Genomic DNA, 8,479 nt, shown 5'->3' on the forward strand with positions numbered 1-8,479 from the left:
TTCCGCATATCTCTGATATTTCCTCCTCTCGCCCAACACACCCTACCCAGTTACTGACTACGTAACCAAACCCCATAGGCTCTCTCCCCGCTGACCTCATTTCCCATCCCCTACCCAATATAAGCTGCAACCCCGCTCAATAAAGTGAGATCCTGCTTCGACAGATCCCCCGAGTCTGGTGTGGTTCGAGTCTGGTGTGGTTCGTTAATGCGCCTGGACTCGCGACACTCCGCATCCTGCTCAGCCCCAAGGGGAGCTACCGGCTGGCCCGGACGCTCTCCTCGTGCCTGTCAGCCCGCAAAACCTACCAGAGTCCGACAACTGGTGCCCCGTGTGAGGACCCTCTCTCCTCGTTCTTCTCGCTGACGGGCCAATCGGTCTTCGGGTGAGTGTACCCCCATAAATTATGGGGCAGTCATCTTCCAAAAGTGACCCTGCCCTCGAATCCCTGCATTTCCTTTTGAGAAGCCGCGGTCTTTCCCTCACCGATTCCCAAGCCCTTAAGACATGGGAGGCCTTTGTTAAGGTGGCTCCTTGGCTTCCGGAAGGTAACCTTTTTGATTGGGACACGTGGGATCGTATTGAACAGCTAATCCATAAAGCCCACGTAAACAGGGGGGAGATACCCCCTTTGGGTACATATCCTACTCTGGCGGCACTAAAGAGTTGCTTTCCACCCAGACCCCCAAAGGGGCTTAAGGAGTCACCTTGCCCCCCGAAATCTTGCACCCCTCCCCCTTCCCAATCCGAGGCAACCAAACTCCCTTCTGGGACGCCCACTCCGACTATATCAGACAAGCCACAAGAGAAGTCTCCCACTCCTGCCTCAAACATTCCTGACGGCCCCTCCGCTAGACCCAAAAAACTCTATCCCCCTCTAAACCCTTTTGATGAAGCCCCTTGGCCCCCAGATCTCCAACCCAAACCTCGAAGTAAGAGCCCCCCTGTGCGACCCCCCTCCACTAACCCCTTTATTCAGCCGTCACCTTATTGTCCCCCCCCTCCAGAACATACCTCCCCTGAGACCTCCAGTTGTTCTCTCTTCCCTGTTAATGTTAACCCAGGGGGTAACCGTCCAGCTCCATGGTACCCATGGGAGCCTGGGGACCTTAAGGAGCTTAAAAAGGCAGTGTTTTTGGACAGGCTTTAATGGTCTACTCCCCTTCGTCCTCCCCTTCCTGGGACCCATCTTAACCCTACTCCTCCTAGTTTCCTTTGGCCCCTGCATTATAAACAAGTTGGCCCAATTCGTGCAAAAGAGGATGGAAGCCATTCAATTAATGAATGTCCAAGTACATTATCAGAGATTGGCCGCCCATGATGAAGACACCTACTAATAGCGCCAATGACCTTTATTGGCCAATGACGGGTAAGACCCCATGAAGACCGGGGCAACCTAAGACAGGCCTTAGAGGAAAGTTCCCCTTGTAGCTGCATGATATTCAATGACGGGTAAGACCAATGGGAGGGACAGAACAACCTAAGACAGAGGACATACCTTTGCTGTATGACCCTCAATGACGGGTAAGTCTGTTACCTCACCACTGGCAACCTAAGACAGAAGTCATGCCTACAAAAACAAAAGGGGGAAATGTTGGGCACAGCAAAGATGGCGCTGGCCTGCCTTCTCTTCCGGCTAGAAAAGGCGCCACCATGGCAGTATTGGCGCCAACGTGGCGGTTTTGGTTCCGCATATCTCTGATATTTCCTCCTCTCGCCCAACACACCCTACCCAGTTACTGACTACGTAACCAAACCCCATAGGCTCTCTCCCCGCTGACCTCATTTCCCATCCCCTACCCAATATAAGCTGCAACCCCGCTCAATAAAGTGAGATCCTGCTTCGACAGATCCCCCGAGTCTGGTGTGGTTCGTTAATGCGCCTGGACTCGCGACACTCGCCATCCCGCTCAGCCCCAAGGGGAGCTACCGGCTGGCCCGGACGCTCTCCTCGTGCCTGTCGGCCCGCAAAACCTACCGGAGTCCGACAACGAGCATTGAGTAATGTATGTATTTGTTGAATCAATACGTTGTATACCTAAAACAACATTCTTTTTTTTTTTTTAAGATTTTATGTATTCATTTGACAGAGAAAGATCACAAGTAGACAGAGAGGCAGGCAGAGAGAGAGGGAAGCAGGCTTCCCGCCGAGCAGAGAGCCCGATGTGGGACTCGATTCCAGGACCCTGAGATCATGACGTGAGCCCAAGGCAGTGGCCCAACACACTGAGCCACCCAGGCGCCCCTAATATAACATTCTATGTCAATTATACTTCTTTTTTTAAATGTAGGCTCCACACCCAGCATGGAGGCCAACATAGGACTTGAACCCATGACCCTGAGATCAAGACCTGCACTGAAATCAAGAATCAGACACTTAATGAACTGAAGGTCCCAAAGACCCCGGTCAATTATACTTCAATAATGAAAAATTTTAAATACAATTTTAAAAATAAAAACATTTTAAAAATTAATTCACCCTAATTTTTTCTAGTTTTTATTTTTTTAAGTTTTCTTCAAAGATTTTATTTATTCATTTGAGAGATATCACAAGTAGGCAGAGAGGCAGGCAGAGAGCGAAGCAGGCTTCCCGCTGAGCAGAGAGCCTGACAGGGGACTCCATCCCAGGACCCTGAGATCATGACCTGAGCCAAAGGCAGAGGCTTAACCCACTGAGCCACCCAGGTGACCTATTTTTTAAGATTTTATTTATTTATTAGACACAGTGATAGAGGGAACTCAAGCAGGGGGGCGTAGGAGAAGCAGGCTTCCCGCCAAGCAGGGAGCCCGATGCGGGGCTGGATCCCAGGACCCTGGAATCATGTCCTGAGCTGAAGGCAGATGCTTAACAACTAAGCCACCCAGGCACCCCTTTTTCTAGTTTTTAAAAAAATATGGCTACTAGGGATGCCTGGGTGGCTCAGTTGGTTGGACAACTGCCTTCGGCTCGGGTCATGATCCCGGAGTCCGGGAATGGAGTCCTGCATCGGGCTCCCAGCTCCAAAGGGAATCTGCTTCTCTCTCTGCCCTTCTCCTCACTCATGCTCTCTCTCACGGTCTCTCTCTCAAATAAATAAATAAAATCTTTTAAAAAAAATATGGCTACTAGAAAATTTTGAATTATATGCGTGGTTCACATTTGTAGCTCACACTGTATTTCTACTGGACGCTACTCAAGAAAAATATCAGAACTACCACGCAGAAAGAAATAAGGCAGATGTAGGCTCACTGAAAAAAAAAAAAAAAAAAGAGAGAGAGAGAGAGAAAGAAAACCAACAGAATTACTTTTAAACAGTTCTTTTTTTTTTTGTTAAGATTTTATTTATTTTATTTGACAGAGATCACAAGTAGGCAGAGAGGCAGGCAGAGAGATAGAGGAAGAAGCAGGCTCGCCGCTGAGCAGAGAGCCTGATGTGGGGCTCGATCCCAGGACCCTGGGATCATGACCTGAGCTGAAGGCAGAGGCTTTAACCCACTGAGCCACCAGGAGCCCCCAGAATTACTTTTAATGAAAAGGCGTGTTTTAGGGGTGCCTAGGTGGCTCAGTAGGTTAAGGCCTCTGCCTTTGGCTTGGTTTGTGATCCTGGAGTTCTGGGATCAAGCACTGTGTTGGGCTCTCTGCTCAACGGGGAGTCGGCCTCCCTTCCTCTTTCTCTGCCTGCCTTTCTGCCTACCTGTGATCTCTGTCTGTCAAATAAATAAATAAAATCTTAAAAAAAAAAAAAAGGCATTTTTTAAAACTGGTGAACTGTCAGGGCATCTGGGTGGCTCAGCCGCTTAGGCGTCCACCCTTGGCTCGGGTCATGATTCTGGGGTTCTGGAATCAAGCCCCACATCAAGCTCCCTGTTTGGTGGGGAGCCTGCTTCTCCCACTGCTGCTCCCCCTGCTTGTGCTCTCTCACTCACTCTCAAGTAAATACTTTTTAAAAAATAAAAATAAATAAACCAGTGAACTATCATTAAGTGATATAAAGGCTGGATTAAAATTTGTTAGAACAATGTACAGAATATTCCTGATTTAGAGGGAGGTGGGACTAGATAGACCTCTTTTGGTTTTTTTCCCAGTTGGAAAACGCCACAGTTCTAAGCAACGTCAGTTAATGAGGGAAGCCACAGATCACTCAAAATGTATTTTATTTGTTTTTAAGTAGGGATTTGAACTCAGGACCATGATATTGGTACCTGAGCTGAGGTCAAAATATTCCTCTCTTCTTTTACAATCCAATAATCACACTACTGGGTATTCAAACAAAGAATATAAAAACTTTAATTCAAAAAGATGTATTCACCCCTATGCTTACTGTAGCATTATTCACAACAGTCAAATTATGGAATCAGCCCAAGTGTCCATTAATAGATGAATGGATAAAGAAGATGTGGTATAGGGGCACCTGGGTGGCTCAGTCGTTTCAGCTCGGGTCATGATCCTAGCATCCTGGGATGAAGCCCTGCATCGGGCTCCCTGCTCTGTAGGAGGCCTGCTTCTCCCTCTCCCACTTCCCCTGCTTGTGTTCCCTCACCATGTCTCTCTCCATCAAATAAATAAATAAAAATCTTAACAAAAAATTTAAAAAGATGTGGTGTATGTATATACACACACACAACGGAGTATTATTCAGCCATAAAAAAGAATGAAATCTTGCCATTTGCAACAACATGGCTGGATCTAGAGAGTATAATTCTAAGCAAAATAAGCAGTCAGAGAAAGACAAATACCATATAATTTCATATGTGGCATTTAAGGAACAAAACAAAGGAGGAGAGGGGAGACAAACCAAAAAAACAAACTCTCAGCTATAGAGAACAAACTGAAGGTTACCAGAGGTGGGTGGGAGGGACGGGTGAAACAGGCGATGGAGATCCGGAGTACACTTGATGAGCAATGAGTACTGTATGAAACTGGTAAGTCACTATATTATACACCTGAATCTAATATCAACACTGTATGTTAACTATGCTGAAATTTTTTTAAAAAGTTCCTCTCTTGAGACCCATAAGCACAGAATAAACTCATGGTTGCCAGAGGAGAGGGGGATGAGTGGGATATGGGGATGGGTGAAAAGGGTGAAAGGGAGTAGGATATACAAGCCTCCAGTTAAGGAATAAGTCATGGGGACGAAAGGTTTAGTACAGGGAATACAATCAATTACCATTTGTAATAGCATTGTATGGGGATAAAAGGTAAGCACAGCATAAGGTTCTGAGTTGTAAAATCACTATTTTGAGGGCAAGGGGCTGCCTTTGGCTCAGGTCATGATCCCAGGGTCCTGGGATCAAGCCTGGCATCAGGCTCCCTGCTCAGTGGGGAGTCTGTTTCTCCCTCTCCCTCAGCCTGCTGCTTCCCTTACTTGTGCTCATTCTCTATCAAATAAATAAATAAAATCTTTAAAATAAATAAATAATTATGATTTTGTATATCTGAAAACTGAAGTTAACATTGTATGTCAAATATCCTTCAATTAAGAAAAAAGTTCCTGGGGCACCTGGGTGGCTGTGATGGTTAAGCAGGTTAAGCATCTGCATCTGCCTTCCACTCATGATCTCTGGGTCCTTCAATCAAGCCCCACATTGGGCTCTCTGCTCAGCAGGGAATCTGCTTCTCTCTTTCTCCCTCCCCCCTGCTCATGCTCTCAATCACTTGCACGCTTGCTCTCTCTCTCTCTCAAATGAATAAATAAAATCTTTAAAAAAAAAAAAAAATTTCATCTCTTGTTTGAACTCTCCTAGAATACCATGGAAGGTCTAGGAAGCACAACAAGCTGACCATGTAAATGGTCTTTGCATTCTTCACAAGCAGGAAAGGAAGGTCTGGGAGGAAAAAGACTCTAAACTTTTTCTTTTTTTACTTTACTGTTTTGCTTTGTTTTTAATAGGTTCCATGCACAGCGTGGAGCCCAACACGGGCCTTGAACTCACAAGTGAACCACCCAGGTGCCCCTATCTTAACTGTGAAAGTCTTCATGCACTGTGTAGCTCCATAAATACTTGTTAAATGAATAATGAACACAAAAACATCTTTAAATTGCTTTAGCCTTATTATAGGTTTTACAAGCCTTTATTAAATGCCTTGTGTTTGTGACTCTAAGCTTTGTGTACTTGTCTTGTGTTTATGTACTCTAAGCTTTGAAGAGTTCCAGAAGATAAACCCTTGCCTTCGAGCAGCTTACATTTAAGAATATTTAAGAACTGGGCAGCTTGCTTAAAAAGCAATGACTAAAATGTGACTTAGACTGCTAAAAGTTAAAAATATAAGCACTGATAAGAAATAATCAGAGTAAACTTTAGTTCAATGAGTAAGTCACTGGCACTAGTATCAAAGACCTGACTTCCAGAACCCCCTCAGTACTAACCTCTAACTGCAACATGACCCTAGGCAAGCACTAGACCTCTCTAAATCCAATTTTATCATAAGCAGAATGAAGACACTACCAATGTTTTGTACATCTAGCCCAACTTTAAAATTAGATAATGTTTGTGAAAAGCAATTTTTTAATTTTTTTTGAATATTTTATTTATTTATTTGACAGAGAAAGAGACAGTGACAGAGGGAACACAGGCAGGGGAAGTGGAAGAGGGAGATCCAGGCCTCCCGCTAAGCAGGGAGCCCTATGTGGGCTTGATCCCAACACCCTGGGATCATGTTCAGAGCCAAAGGCATACGCTTAACCACTCAGCCACCCCACCCCGGCGCGGCGCGCCAAAAGCAACTTTTTAAATAATAAAGCTATACAAATATGTTATCTCACTGCTACTATTCTGAATTGGATCTGAAAAGAAGTAACAGAATGATTATGCTAGGGTGAGGAAGGTGGGGAGGCGGTGGGGGAGTGTGGGGGAAAAAGGAGAAATCACCAGTGATAAAGTGGGGGCAACAAGCCAAAACCAGGAAACGTGTTTGTTTCACCTTGTAAAGACAGGTAATTAAAGCAGGCTTTTACTCAGTTTTAACACAGACTTAAAAGCCTTACAGTTTACGAAAACCTAAATGCTTACAGCCCTTGAGCCTCACAACTCTAGAAGACAACAGGTATTAGTTTTATTCCTTATTTTAATGTGTGAAATCTGAAATGAAGACGTACAGTTAAGGTCACACACTGGTAAGTGTACTTACCAATGTGTACTCAGGCCAGCGCACGATCCCCTGCCTCCTAAATCGAATGCTCCCTTACTCCAGACCTGAAATGCGGGTCAAGGCCTCTAAAACAAAGGCGACCTCTGTGCTACGGGTGACGTTCAAATGGCACCTCGAGCCGAAGGCTTAATGTCTCTCTCTCTCTCTCTTTCCCACCATCGCACGCTCCGCCTAACTTTTCCTCCTTTTTCTCACCCTACTCAAAAAATCCGTAGAGCTTTACATATACTGACCATGCCCAGTTCCCATTGAAAAAAAAAAAATCATCACAACTCAGGGAGTTCACGTGTTCCTCCACGGACGGTCACTGAGAAGCCCCCCCAAAAAATTAAATCAAAATCTTCTGGCTCCAAAGCACACGTTCTTTCCACTCTACCATACGACTTTCTTTTTTTTTTTTTTTTTTCTCCCAACCTTTCTACTTTTGCTCTCTTTTGCCTTTCCCTGCGTAAGCCTCAGAGCGGCCACTAAGCACCCAAGAACACTGCAAAGAACAGCCAGCAAGGTAAGAATCGAGACTGTTTTCCTCTTAAATCCCAGGAACGGAGAGATGACGAGGTATCGGAGTGTTTCGATTTGGAACAGGTCTCTAGACTTTGCAGACAAAACGACTGGAATTCACTCAAGTTTAGGGATCATTACAAACCCAGTCCCCAAAAGACGGCTTAAAAAAATAATAATAATAATAATAATAATAACCCGTCAAGGTGCATCTAAATCACAGCCTTTCGTTGGACACTGCGGTTCCCTAAACTCCACACACGTTTCGCTCACCTACTGCTCCTGTAAAGTCTGGGGCTGGGAAGACACAATGAGCTCGGACTGCGAACTTCCCCTCTTTCTAACCCAAAAGTTTGCTCCCTAGACCTCAGGCCTAAAAGACAATGCTCCCAAGAAGTTGTGACTGTGTTTAGTGTTTCGCCAGGAGGACCGCAGCCCCAGCCTCCCGAGAGCTGGAAGACGCGCTCGCCCCTCGGGAGGAGGCAGTCCCGAGGAACAACAGGCCCGGGCTCGCTCCCCTCACCCGGCGGCCGCAGCCCCTACCTGAGCGAGGAGGGCCGCCCCACGCGACCGGCCGCCGCCTCCCAGCGCCTCCACCTGGACCCGCCGCCCACGCCCGCGTGGCCACCGCTTCGTGCTCCTCGTCAGCGCCCCCGCCTGCCCGCACGCACGCCCAGCGCAGCCCCGCCAGGTCGGGGTCTCGCCACTGGCGGCGGCGGCGGCGGCAGCGGCTGAGGCGGCGCGACTTGGCCGGGGACTCCGCCCGCCACTTCCTGATCAGGCTACTAGGAGCTCCGTCCCGGCAGGCACCGCGGCGCCCCCGCCGCCGAGGACGCGCGTGCGTCG

The 8,479-nt window shown here is 46.9% G+C and overlaps 1 protein-coding gene and 1 long non-coding RNA gene across 3 annotated transcripts in view; one reads left to right on the forward strand and one right to left on the reverse strand.

The window, feature by feature from the left end:
* The window catches only part of GTF2E2 (general transcription factor IIE subunit 2), a 67,725-nt gene extending 59,328 nt beyond the window's left edge, over positions 1-8,397 (reverse strand). Inside the window, exon 1 of one of the 2 annotated variants that reach the window (XM_059156337.1) lies at positions 8,177-8,385. The gene's annotated coding sequence lies outside the window, so the exon portion shown is untranslated. Of the gene's footprint in view, positions 1-8,176 lie in introns of both variants that reach the window. The other variant, XM_059156338.1, reaches the window with a different exon arrangement.
* Positions 193-2,474, forward strand: LOC131820645 (uncharacterized). The gene is made up of 2 exons (XR_009349734.1): positions 193-385; positions 2,292-2,474. It is a non-coding gene; the product is annotated as an uncharacterized LOC131820645 (long non-coding RNA).
* Positions 8,398-8,479: the final 82 nt, after the last annotated feature.

The sequence above is a fragment of the Mustela lutreola genome, chromosome 18 (genome assembly GCF_030435805.1).
Source record: "Mustela lutreola isolate mMusLut2 chromosome 18, mMusLut2.pri, whole genome shotgun sequence".
NCBI lineage: Eukaryota > Metazoa > Chordata > Mammalia > Carnivora > Mustelidae > Mustela > Mustela lutreola.